The following is a 13,014-nucleotide window of genomic DNA, read 5'->3' as shown; positions in this document are numbered from 1 at the left end:
GCAGGTCCGTAATACTGTTGTGGAGAAGTTTAAAGCCGGATTTGGATACAAAAAGATTTCCCAAGCTTTAAACATCCCAAGGAGCACTGTGCAAGCGATCATTTTGAAATGGAAGGAGTATCAGACCACTGCAAATCTACCAAGACTGGCCGTCCATCTAAACTTTCAGCTCAGACAAGGAGAAGACTGATCAGAGATGCAGCCAAGAGGCCCATGATCACTCTGGATGAACTGCAGAGAACTACAGCTGAGGTGGGAGAGTCTGTCCATAGGACAACAATCAGTCGTACACTGCACAAATCTGGCCTTTATGGAAGAGTGGCAAGAAGAAAGCCATTTCTCAAAAATATCCATAAAAAGTCTCGTCTAAAGTTTGCCACAAGCCACCTGGGAGACACACCAAACATGTGGAAGAAGGTGCTCTGGTCAGATGAAACCAAAATCTAACTTTTTGCCCACAATGCAAAACGATATGTTTGGCGTAAAAGCAACACAGCTCATCACCCTCAACACACCATCCCCACTGTCAAACATGGTGGTGGCAGCATCATGGTTTGGGCCTGCTTTTCTTCAGCAGGGACAGGGAAGATGGTTAAAATTGAGGGGAAGATGGATGCAGCCAAATACAGGACCATTCTGGATGAAAACCTGTTGGAGTCTGCAAAAGACCTGAAACTGGGACGGAGATTTATCTTCCAACAAGACAATGATCCCAAACATACAGCAAAATCTACAAAGGAATGGTTCACAAATAAACGTATCCAGGTGTTAGAATGGCCAAGTCAAAGTCCAGACCTGAATCCAATCAAGAATCTGTGGAAAGAGATGAAAACTGTTGTTCACAAACGCTCTCCATCCAACCTCACTGAGCTCCAGCTGTTTTGCAAGGAAGAATGGGCAAGAATTTCAGTCTCTCGATGTGCAAAACTGATAGAGACACCCCAAGAGACTTGCAGCTGTAATCGCAGCAAAAGGTGGCTCTACAAAGTATTAACGCAAGGGGGCCGAATAATTTTGCACGCCCCACTTTTCATTTTTTTATTTGTTAAAAAAGTTTCAAAAATCCAATAGATTTCGTTCCACTTCACAATTGCATCCCACTTGTTGGTGATTCTTCACAAAAAATAAAAAATTTATATCTTTATGTTTGAAGCCTGAAATGTGGCAAAAGGTTGAAAAGTTCAAGGGGGCCGAATACTTTCGCTAGGCACTGTATTTAGGGTTTAGTTCTACTGTTCTTGCCCATACAGGGAAAAGCACTTAACCGGTTGCCACTTGGGTACTCTCCTGTTTATACTCACCTTCCCTACTGTGTTCCCTCACTGGGCTGAAAAGCTCTGTGTATGTTTCAAAGAACTCCGGTTCGTAAAGCTCAGATAATATTCCCCCCAACCACATCATGTGACTGCACTCCGGCCTGTGGATTGACCACCCAGCACTCATGGATGGAGGGAGCAAGTCACATGCTTCTTATACCTGGAAGTACTACTTTCTCTCAAGTGGGTGAGAGGTCAAATGAAGGAGAGCAGTGGCAGGTCCAGGTGCTACCAAGGAAAAGTAAAAGTCTTTTTAACCATTGATCTTGGCGAAACATTTCCCTGTCTATGGCCTGCTTGAGACTGACATGGGACCACTAGGTATAGAGATAATAGTTATTGTTTACCTGAAAGAGACTAAAACACGCTTATAGGAAATTTAGGGGTCCTGTTGATTGATCACCCAGCACTGCAGAAAAGGGGGTCCTGTGGATTGACCACCCAGCACTTGAGGAAGGGAGGAATGAATCACATGCTCCCCATATCTGGAAGTACCACCTTCTCTCCAGTGGACAAAAATGAAGTATAAGCAGAAGGAGATCCAGGTGCTACTGAAGGAAAGTAGAAGTGTCCTTGGCCATGGTCTCCTTGAGACTGACAGGAGACCTCTAGGTAGAGATGGTAGTTTATGTTTACCTGAAAAAAAAACGAAAGCATAATTTAATAGGAAATGTAGAGGGTGGAACTTAAGAGTTACGCAACTTTCACCCAGGATTCACAAATCTAGGGCAAAAGTTTGGTGAATCTTGGGTGAAAACATTGAAAAAATCAACCTATTAATGCGTGTTGTGCTGTGCTGGAGCTTGGGTACATCAGCACCTACTGTACTTGTACATTGGGGTGCCAATCTAAATTAATCACAACACAACATTACACATTGTGCCATGCACTGTAGTTACTGTGATATTATTTAGCATATGCAAAGTAAAAAATAAAAAATAAAGTACATGACTTAAAACGTGTGACTAATACTGAATGCAGCCAAATCCATCAAGAATAGAAAGCACATGTGTGAGCCTAACTTTTGGCAGACTGAAGCCATAGCAAAAAATAAGCAATATAAAGTAGGCAAGTGAAGTTATAAATACCGGTAATTGCCATAATAAATAATAAGTTCATAAGCATTCAAAGTGATGTTCCTGAGCTGTTGTGATGATAGATGGAAGCCGTCACCAACACCCGATCACACTGACTCTTGCAAGACAGGTAGATTATACTTGCAATAGACAGGTAAAGGATGCCAATTGACATAAGTAATCCACCAACAGCCCACACGAATGCCAATAGGAATTTCCACCACAATTATACTCTCAAGAAATGAATAGAAGATTCTTCATTGCGCAGATATCCCAAATAAAGATTTATTAAAACTGAAGAGTAAAACTCACATTCCCATAGTAGAACACACACATATGCTAAATGACCAGCATTTCCAACCAGCAAGATGGCCACGTTTCAGCTCCACCCTACACATTTCGTCATCGGATTACGTCGTCAGGGGCGTGAGCATGCCCAACCAGTAGGAATTTACCTCTCTGTGGACACCAATTAATGAGCCATGTGAAAAAATACAAGCCAGACATTCCCAAACTGTCCCACGCAAGGCTCAATATCAGGTTTCACAGGAAAAGACAAAGTTCCACAGAGTAACAGGACAAGAACTGTGTCCTATTATACAGCTTATGGTATAACTATAGAGAAAAATATATGAGAAGATATTAAATTAGCATAAACGGAGAGGACATTCTGAGTAAATCAGTTACTTTTTTTGCTTGTGTAGCATTTGGGCACCTTGCAAAATGAGCCATTTAACTGACGTGTGCCCGAGAGGGGCAGGTGCCATGTCCATCACAACTTCTAACAGCCTGACAGTCTATAGCAGGCTGCGGGTGGATGGAGTTGAATGCTGTACAAAGTGGTACCTGTGGCACCCCCTAAGTAGAGGGTGCCAGCATCCATGGTGCTCATCCAAACCGGTAAAAAATGTGGAGTAGAAGTATGCCACGCTCCTATTAGTCCATGTATAGGTTTAGAAGAGTGGTCTCAGCCTAGGCTCCTAGCAGGCCATGCCCCGATGCAGTTCACCCCGCCAAAGAGGCTTGGTCACATGACCAAGCAGGTGAGCAGGGCAAAGCACGTCAGGGCATGAGATGAAAGGAGCCTAGGCTGAGGCCACTCTTCATATAAATCTATACATGATCTGATAGGAGTGCAGTGTCCTACGCCACAGTATTTACCAGGCTTGGATGAGCACCATAGATGCTGACACTCTCTACATAGGGGTGCCACTGGTACTTCTTTGTACAGCATTCAGTCCTATCCAGCCTGCTATAGACTGCCAGGCTGCCTCCACTTGTGAACACTGCACCTGTCCCTCTTGGGCACACCTCAACTAGATGGCCCATTTTTCAGGGGGTCTAAATGCTACACAATTATTTACAGTGCTTGGATGAGCACCCTAGACGTTTACACATTCTACACAGGGGATCACAGGAGGGCAATGATCGGCACTTGGAGTGGCGCTCAACATTGTTCAATGAGATTCACAAAGTGGTACCAGTGTCCGTTCAGGGACAGGGTTCTGGAACATAAAAGACTTCTTGATACGGCATTCAGCCCCGCCCAGCCAGAGCCTACCATAAACGTTGATAGGCTGCCCTACAGAAGAACTAGACTTTGCACCTGTCCCTCCTGGGTGCACTAAAGCACTGGGGGGGGGGCTCACTGCAGCCAAATAGCCCAGTGTGGCAGAGGCCTAACAGCCAACTGATTTTCTATGTTGCCTGAAGATGTCCTTTTAATAGAAACCTTACCTGGGAGAAACAAGCGTTTCATTGCTGCTGTGATGAAAATGTTCTTACCTGCTTGTCATGCTGATCCAACGGCTTTCGATAACTTCTGAATCACCGATTTCTTATAACAGATATGCATCTCAAGAGTAACTCAGAAAAAAACTGAATTCAGAGATAGCTAGTTAGTGCTTTCAGAAGTAGGTCGGCCATGGCAGCCCCTATATGTCATCACTGCAGGTTTTCGTTTAAAGTGGAACGGCAGCCTTCAAACTTTCCCCTCAAGGGTAAATCTGAAGGGTTCTTAGTGGGGGAGGTGCCTCGGGTTTTAATTTCCCAACAGCTTAGCTTTCAGTGTATCAAACAATATGGCTGTAATCAAAGTGGGCGATCATGACTAAGGCAACAGGAGGACGTAATGCATTTCTCCTGCCAGCCACAAAGCCAAGATGAAAATATTTATTGGCTACTGCCATCCGCCGCGCAGTATTAATTGTGGAGCGTTTTGATGGGTAGTTAGCACTTGGGGTATTAATGAAAATAGCACTTCATTTTAAAATTAACGGCTTGGCCGCGCGGCGAAATGGCCTGATAGATTGAGGCAATAAATTTGCGAAAGAGATTTATATGGCAGCGAGTCAGGTGGTGACCTATAGGCTTAACAGCCATCGGTAACTCGCAGAATGCATTGTCTGCACGAGAAGTAAGGCCTTTAAAATGAGTTAAGAAAAAGGAGAAAGAAAATGCGCAGCGTTCCCACACAAACATGTACCCCTTCATTGAATCTGTCTCTAATAATATGTAGATATTTTTGATCCAATCACATAACCAAAATGTAAAAATAATAAAAAAATTATCAAATTTAATAAATCATAAAAGATCAAATATAATACAACCCTAGTTCAAACAAAAAGTTAGGACGCTGTGTAAAATCTACATAAAAGCAGAATTCATTGATTTGCAAATCTCACAAACCCATATCTTATTCACAATAGAAAACAAAATTTGCATCAAAATGTTTAAACTGAGAAAATGGACCATTTTAAGAAAAAATTTAGATAATTTTAAAATTGATGGCAGCAACACGTCTCAAAAAATAAAAAAATGGGACAAGGCAAAAAAAAGCTGTTACTAACAAGGAAGAGCTGGAAGAACATTTTTGCAACTAATTAGGTTAATTGGCAACAGATCTGTCACATAATTGGGTATAAAAAGAGCAGCTTAGCCCTTGTACACACGATCAGACATTCCGACAACAAAATCCGTCGGATTTTGTCCGACGGATTTTGTCCGAAACTTGTGTTGCATACACACGGTCGGACAAAGTTGTCGGAAAATCTGATCGTACGTAACGTGATGACGTTATTTCGTTACGACGGGACTACGTTCAGGCTAGTAGCCAATAGCTTTGGTCTAGGAATTTGATCTGAGCATGCGTGGCACTTTGTCTGATCGAAATTCTCTACACACAATCGGACAAAGTCCAATCAGATCATGTTGTCGGAAAGTTTTATAGCCCAGCTCTAAAACTTTGTCCGTCAGATATTCAGACGGAAACAGTCCAATGGAGCCCACACACAGTCAGATTATCCGACAACAGGGTCCGATCGGACATTTTCCGTCGGAATATCCGACCGTGTGTACAAGGGCTTAGAGAGTTGGAAGGGGTTATTTACTAAAGGCAAATTCACTTTGCACTGCAAGTGCACTTGGAAGTAAAGTCGCTGTAGATCCGAGGGGGACATGCAAGGAAAATAAAAAACAACATTTTAGCTTGCACGTGATTGGATGATAAAATCATCAGAGCTGCCACTCATTTACGATCTGCCCCTTAGATTTAAGCCCCGTACACACGAGCGGACTTTTCAACATCCAAAGTCCGACGGACTGATTCCGTCAGACTATTCGATCGTGTGTGGGCTGCAACGGACTTTTGATTCACCAAAGTCTGACGGACTTTAGAATATGGAACATGCTTCAAATTTTCCCGACGGAACTCCGCCGGACCCGGTCCCTTCGAAAAATTCGCTCGTGTGTATGCTATTCCGACGGACTAAAACCGACGCTAGGGCAGCTATTGGCTACTGGCTATGAACTTCCTTATTCGAATCCAGTCGTACGTCATCACGTTCGAATCCGTCGGAGTTTAGTGTGATTGTGTGTGGCCAAGTCCGCTCAGCCGAAAAGTCCGTCAGAACTCTGTCGGAACTCTGTCGGAACTCCGGCAGAACTCCTTCGGAAGTCTGTCGGACATAAGTCCTCTCGTGTGTACGGGGCTTTAGAGTGACTGCACTTCCAAGTGCACTTGCAGTGCAAAGTGGATTTGCCTTTCGTAAATAATCCCCAGAGTGTTTCAAAAGTAAAGATGGGCAGAGGTTCAAAAATCTGTGAAAAAGCTGCATCTGAAAATTGTCAAACAATTTCAGAATAACGTTCCTCAATGTAAAATGGAAAAGACTTTAAATATATCATCATCTACAGTACATAATGTCTAAATCCACGTGTGTATAATGTATTTGAATTAAACGAAAGTTCCAAAACCACTCCAGTAGGTTGTATGTGAATTAGTCAAATCCAAAGCATTTTTTTTTCAGTGCCTCTTTCTTCATGATAAAGAAACCTCCACCATCCAGTAACAACCACCTCCACTCATGTGTAATAACTAAATGCTTACCTCCATTAATTGACCTCTTAATATATAGGAGGTGTAAGGTTTGGGGGTTGTGTAGAGCTCACCAGTGAGTAGAGTCCACACCAGCTGTGCCATTTAAGGGCATTTTGGCCCACTTTTATTAAAGTGAAAACAAATGTCCAGCAAACCAATCAGTTGCCCATGCAGGGATCTCCGCCATTAATGCAAAACAAGGAAAGATTTAGCCTCCTGGCTCTCTTTGGTGGCACCGCTGCTCAGGCTCTATATCTTGGTCCACCTGACCATATAACAGTGTCCCTGTTTTCAGGTACCAACACTGTACCTTGGTTAGCACTCTTTTTTCCAGCTTCCTGCTGCTCCGCTGAACCTAGCACCGTGCAGACATGCACACTTGTGGTTGGTCTCGTGTTCCCACATGGACTCCTCGGGAGGGTGAAGCCCAGAACCCTGGTCCTGACTCTACAAGAAGCCCAAAACCCACCTGCACAATCAATCTCCTGGCTATCCCCAAAATCTGGTCCCAGGATTGAAGGTTCCCTTCCACCCAGTTTGGCTACGAAATCCCCATGAAAATAGCACTTTATTTTTAAATTAATGGCTTGGCCGCGTGGCAAAATGGCCTGATAGATTGAGGTAATAAATTAAACTTAAAAAATAGTTTCCTCCAAATTACACAATCATCCTGGATACCCTCAACCTGCCTTGCTGAGAATCCTGGGCGACATACTGTACACCTAGACAGGGAACTGTACTGTCACATAGGTCATCGATCGCATTAGAAGAGGGGTGTCAACATCTTCTCCTTGTGAGCCACCACAATAAAAAGGTAAATGCACCACTCCTCCTCCAGATAACAGATCGATCCAAGTCCCCTTATGCTCCCCTCTCCAAAGAAAAACTTAAAAAAAAAAAAAAACTAAAATTATAGCAGCAGTACACAAACAATACAAATAAAGACAAATACGAGAACAATAAACGAAGTAATCCTAAACTACCCTAGAGTATACACACACAAAAATATACATAACAATGCATGAATTCTACTTCAAATTTTGACATCACACCTCCAGGATACAGACTTGCCTTTCTCCAGTGAGATCTCCAGGACAGACTAATTAGTATTTCCCCAGTATGATCTCACCTCCAGAACACATGCATTCGTCTTCCCCAGTGAGATCCCACCACCTGCACACATGCATTTGTTGTTTCTCAGTGTGATCCCACCTCCAGCATACACGCATTGGTCTTTTTCCAGTGAGATTCTACCTTAAGCCCACATATACATTGGTCATTTCCAAGTGCGATACCACCGCCAACAAACCCACGTTTTTTTCCCAGTGAGATCCCACCTCCAGCACATTTGCTCTGGTCTTTTCCCAGTATTATCCCACCTCCATGTTACATAAATTGGTCTTATGCCAGTGAGATTCCACCTCCAGCTCACACAAAGTGGTCTTCTCCCAATGAGATCCCACATCCAGCACATTTGCTCTGGTCTTTTCCCAGTATGATTCCACCTCCAGCTCACAAAAATTGGTCTTCTCCCAGTGAGATCCCACCTCCATCTCACACGAATTGGTCTTCTCCGAATGAGATCCCACCTGCAGCTTACATGAATTGGTCTTTTCCCACTGAGATCCCACCTCCAGCTCACACGAATTGGTCTTCTCCTAGTGAGACCCCAACTCTAGCACACATGCATGGGTCTTCTTTCAGTGTGATCCCACCTCCAGCTCACACTGATTCGTCTTCTCTCAAAGAAAACCCACCTCCAGCACACATGCATTGGTCTTTTCCCAGTGTGATCCCACCACCAGCTCACACACACACATCACTCCCCAGTATAATGCTGCATTGAGATGGCCTCTTAAGTAACACAGGGCTCTAAGGCCAGGTTTACTACCAGCAGAGTACCGTATGTGCAATAACTCATCAGTGACCAGTCTGCAGTATATGGGCAATAAACCCTTAGTGACATGTGCATTTTCCACTCAGTGGCCAGCTTCAAGAGCATGTGTATTAACCCCTCAGTGACAAGTATGCTGTGTCCATATGTCCCTTAAACCATTAGCTGCGAGTGCACGTGGGTTGCGATTGCACGCAGGGCCATCTTTAATGCAGGGCAAATAGGGCAAGTGCCCTGGGCCCTGTCACTGTTGAGGGCCGTAAAGCAGCTGCTGCCCCCTTAGCCCGCACTCGGCATACTTGCTGCCTGTCCCGCTGTGCTCTTGTCCCCGGCTGCATTACGGAAAGCAGAGCCGTGGTCTGGGCAGCTTACACCCATTTCACTTGTTGCTTCCACTGTCCACACATCTCTGCCCCCTGCACCTCCCACTACCTTGCTCATCAGCAGTTTCCCTGCTGCTCTCCAGCAAGACTAAGGACCATCCCCGAGGTGGAACCTCCAGGCTTCTGCTGTTGGGTGGGTGGGATGAGCTGAGCTCTGAGATCATGCCCACCTGGAGAAGGGTGGTGTGACCGTAGCTGTGAGCAGAGGGTACTGAGCGAGTGTGCCTGAAGGTAAAATCACCTAACAGTTCATTGTGGCTTAGCTTGCAGGCACCTTTATGCTAAGTCGGCTGAGCTATTGCAGTATAGTAAAGAAGTGCCGGCTGTTAGCTGAAAAATTTGAAAGATGGCTTTTTCATGTAGCATTAACTAAAGCATTGTCCCTGCCCCCATGTTTTCACTGTCCTGACCCCCCCTGGTGTGTGCCCTTCCAACCCTCCCTGGTGTGTGCCTTCCAGACCCCAGTGGTGTGTATGCCCTCCAGACCCCCCTGGTGTGTGCCCTCCAGATCCTATCTGGTGTGTGCCCTCCCTACCCCCCCGGTGTGTGTCCTCCCTACCCCCCAGGTGTGTGTCCTCCCTACCCCCCCGGTGTGTGCCCTCCTGACCCCCTGGTGTGTGCCTTCCCGACCCCTCTGGTGTGTGCCCTTCCAACCCCCCCTGGTGTTTGCCCTTCCAACCCCCTCTGGTGTGTGCCCTCCCGACCCTCCTGGCGTGTGCCTTCCCAACCCCCCTGGTGTGTGTCCTCCCTACCCCCCGCCCTGGTGTGTGCTCTCTCTACACCCCCTAGTGTGTACTCACCTGATCCTCCCTAGTGTGTGCCCTCCCGATCCCCCCAGTGTGTGCCTTTCCTTTAGAGAAGTAAACAAGTAGCTGAAGAGCTGTTGTAGTAAAGAGGGGTTTGGGTTCCTGGAGGACTGGGCCGACTCTTCAGTCAGTCACCAGTACTACAGAAGGGACGGACTGCACCTAAATGAGGAGGGTACAGATCTGCTGGGAGTAAAGATGGCCAAAAAGTTAGAGTGTTTTTTAAACTAGGCAATGGGGGGGGGGGGGGGTTCAGTGGTAGAGATAGTCAGCGTGTAACATATTCCAGAGGGTAGTATTGGGGACATTAATGGTAGGTTGGCTAAAGCACATGAACCCAATGTAAGTATAGTAACAAGTCCTAGTTGCAATCTCAGAACACTCAATAAGAAGATAGTATGTGACCAGTCTAAACTATGTGGCATGTTCACCAATGCCAGCAGCCTGACGGGCAAGATGGGTGACCTAGAGATACTGTTGTACGAGGAGGATTTGGATTTTGTGGGAATTTCAGAGACCTGGTTCAACAGCTCTCATGATTGGCTGGCAACCATTCAAAGGTATACCCTTTATCGCAGGGATAGAGAGGGTAAAAAAGGGGGGAGGGGTATGTACATATATCAAGAATAATGTACAAGTGAATGTGAGAGATGACATCATTAAGTGAGCTAGGGAGGAGGTGGAATCCTTATGGGTAGAGCTCCAAAGGGATGAAACTAAGGGAAAAATAATACTGGGAGTATGCTATAGGCCCCCTAACCTGAGGTAGGAGGGGGAGACAGACCTCCTATCACAATTTGGATTAGCAGCAAGGATAGGAAGTGTTATCATAATGGGGGATTTTAATTATCCAGACTGGGGGGAACCACGCATTCGTCTAAGGCTCGCCAGTTCCTAAATGTCTTGCAGGACAATTTCATGGGTCAGATGGTGGACGCACCAACTAGAAATAAAGCGTTACTAGATCTACTGATTACCAATAATACAGACCTGATCACGGATGTGGAAATACAGGGCAATTTAGGAGACAGCAATCGCAGGTCAATTGGCTTCAGTATAAATCACACAAATAGGAAACATAAGGGAAATACAAAGACACAGAACTTCAAAAGAGCCAACTTTCATAAACTATGAACCTTGCTAGAAGGCATAAATTGGGATAAAATCTTAGGAACAAAGAACACAGAGGAGAGATGGGTTCGCTTTAAGAGCATATTAAATAAGGGCGTAAGCCAGTGCATTCCACTGGGTAATACATTTAAAAGAGCGAACAATGAATAACTTAACTCCAATGTAAAAATGCATATAAAAGCAAAAGAGAAGGCCTTCAAAAAATACAAGGTTGAGTGATAAAAATCAGCATTCAGACTTTATAAATAATGCAACAAGAAAGAAAAGGGTGCAATTAGGGTGAATAGAATGGTACCAGCGGATTGGAGAAAGGCCAATATAGCACCAATATTTAAAAAGGTCCCAAAATACATCCCTGGGAATTGCAGACCAGTTAGTCTAACATCAATAGTATGCAAGATCTTGGAGGGGATGATAAGGGACTGTATACAAAATTTTAGTAATGAAAATGGTACCATTAGCAGTAATTCACATGGATTCATGAAGAATCGTTCTTGCCAAACCAATCTACTAACCTTCTATGAGGAGGTGAGTTGCCATCTAGATATAGGAAGGCCCATAGACGTGGTGTATCTGGATTTTGCAAAAGCATTTGACACAGTTCCCCATAAACGTTTACTGTACAAATAAGGTCCATTGGCATGGACCATAGGGTGAGTACATGGATTGAAAATGGGCTACAAGTGCGAGTTCATGTGGTGGTGATAAATGGGGAGTATTCGGAATGGTCAGGGGTGGGTAGAGGGGTCCCCCAGGGTTCTGTGCTGGGACCAATCCTGTTTAATTTGTTCATAAACAACCTGGAGGATGGGGTAAACAGTTCAATCTCTGTATTTGCGGACAATACTAAGCTAAGCAGGGCAATAACTTCTCCGCAGGATGTGGAAACCTTGCAAGAAGATCTGAACAAATTAATGGGGTGGGCAACTACATGGCAAATGAGGTTCAATGTAGAAAAATTTTAAATAATGCATTTGGGTGGCAAAAACATGAATGCAATCTATACACTGGGGGGAGAACCTCTGGGGGAATCTAGGATGGAAAAGGACCTGGGGGTCCTAGTAGATGATAGGCTCATCAATGACATGCAATGCCAAGCTGCTGCTAACAAAACAAACAGAATATTGGCATGCATTAAAAAACTCCAGGGACAAAGCGATAATTCTCCCGCTCTACAAGACTCTGGTCCGGCCGCACCTGGAGTATGCTGTCCAGTTCTGGGCACCAGTCCTCAGGAAGGATGTGCTGGAAATGGAGGGAGTACAAAGAAGGGCAACAAAGCTAATAAAGTGTCTGGAGGATATTAGATATGAGGAAAGGTTGCGAGCACTGAACTTATTCTCTCTGGAGAAGAGACGCTTGAGAGGGGATATGATTTCAATATACAAATACCGGACTGGTGACCCCACAATAGGGAGAAAACTTTTTTGTGAAAGGGAGTTCTAACAAGACACATGGCCATTAAAATGAGAAGAAAAGAGGTTTAACCTTAAACTACGTAGAGGGTTCTTCACCGTAAGAGCGGCAAGGATGTGGAATTCCCTTCCGCAGGCGGTGGTCTCAGCAGGGAGCATCAATAGTTTAAAAAAACTATTAGATAAGCACCTGAATGACTGCAACATACAGGGATATACAATGTAATACTGACATATAATCACACACATAGTTTGGACTTGATGCGCTTGTGTCTTTTTTCAACCTCACCTACTATGTAACTAAAACAAAGTGATCTGCCCCCCGAATATGAGCATTACCTCCTTAGTGCCCAGTCCCAGCTCAAATGCATTGGCCCCCTAGTGCCCCTTCCTCAGTGCATACATGGTAACGCCTTTATTCACAGCCTTTATTCTTCTGCCCTTTTGTGTTACTCCTTTAGCATGCATGTATGTACATTAACCTTTCAACTCACATTTCTTGTAGGTTAACCCCCTCATCACTCACTACACAATGTACAGTATGTGCTTTAACCAAGTTGCCTGCCTCTTTGTGTTCATTTTTTAACCGTCGATACAAAGCACCTGAGTTAACCC

This window comes from Lithobates pipiens, unplaced genomic scaffold (assembly GCF_037356315.1).
Source record: "Lithobates pipiens isolate NorthernLeopardFrog02 unplaced genomic scaffold, aLitPip1_a1.2 Scaffold_23, whole genome shotgun sequence".
Lineage (NCBI taxonomy): Eukaryota > Metazoa > Chordata > Amphibia > Anura > Ranidae > Lithobates > Lithobates pipiens.
The sequence above is the reverse complement of the archived record's forward strand: the minus strand, read 5'-3'. Positions refer to the sequence as shown.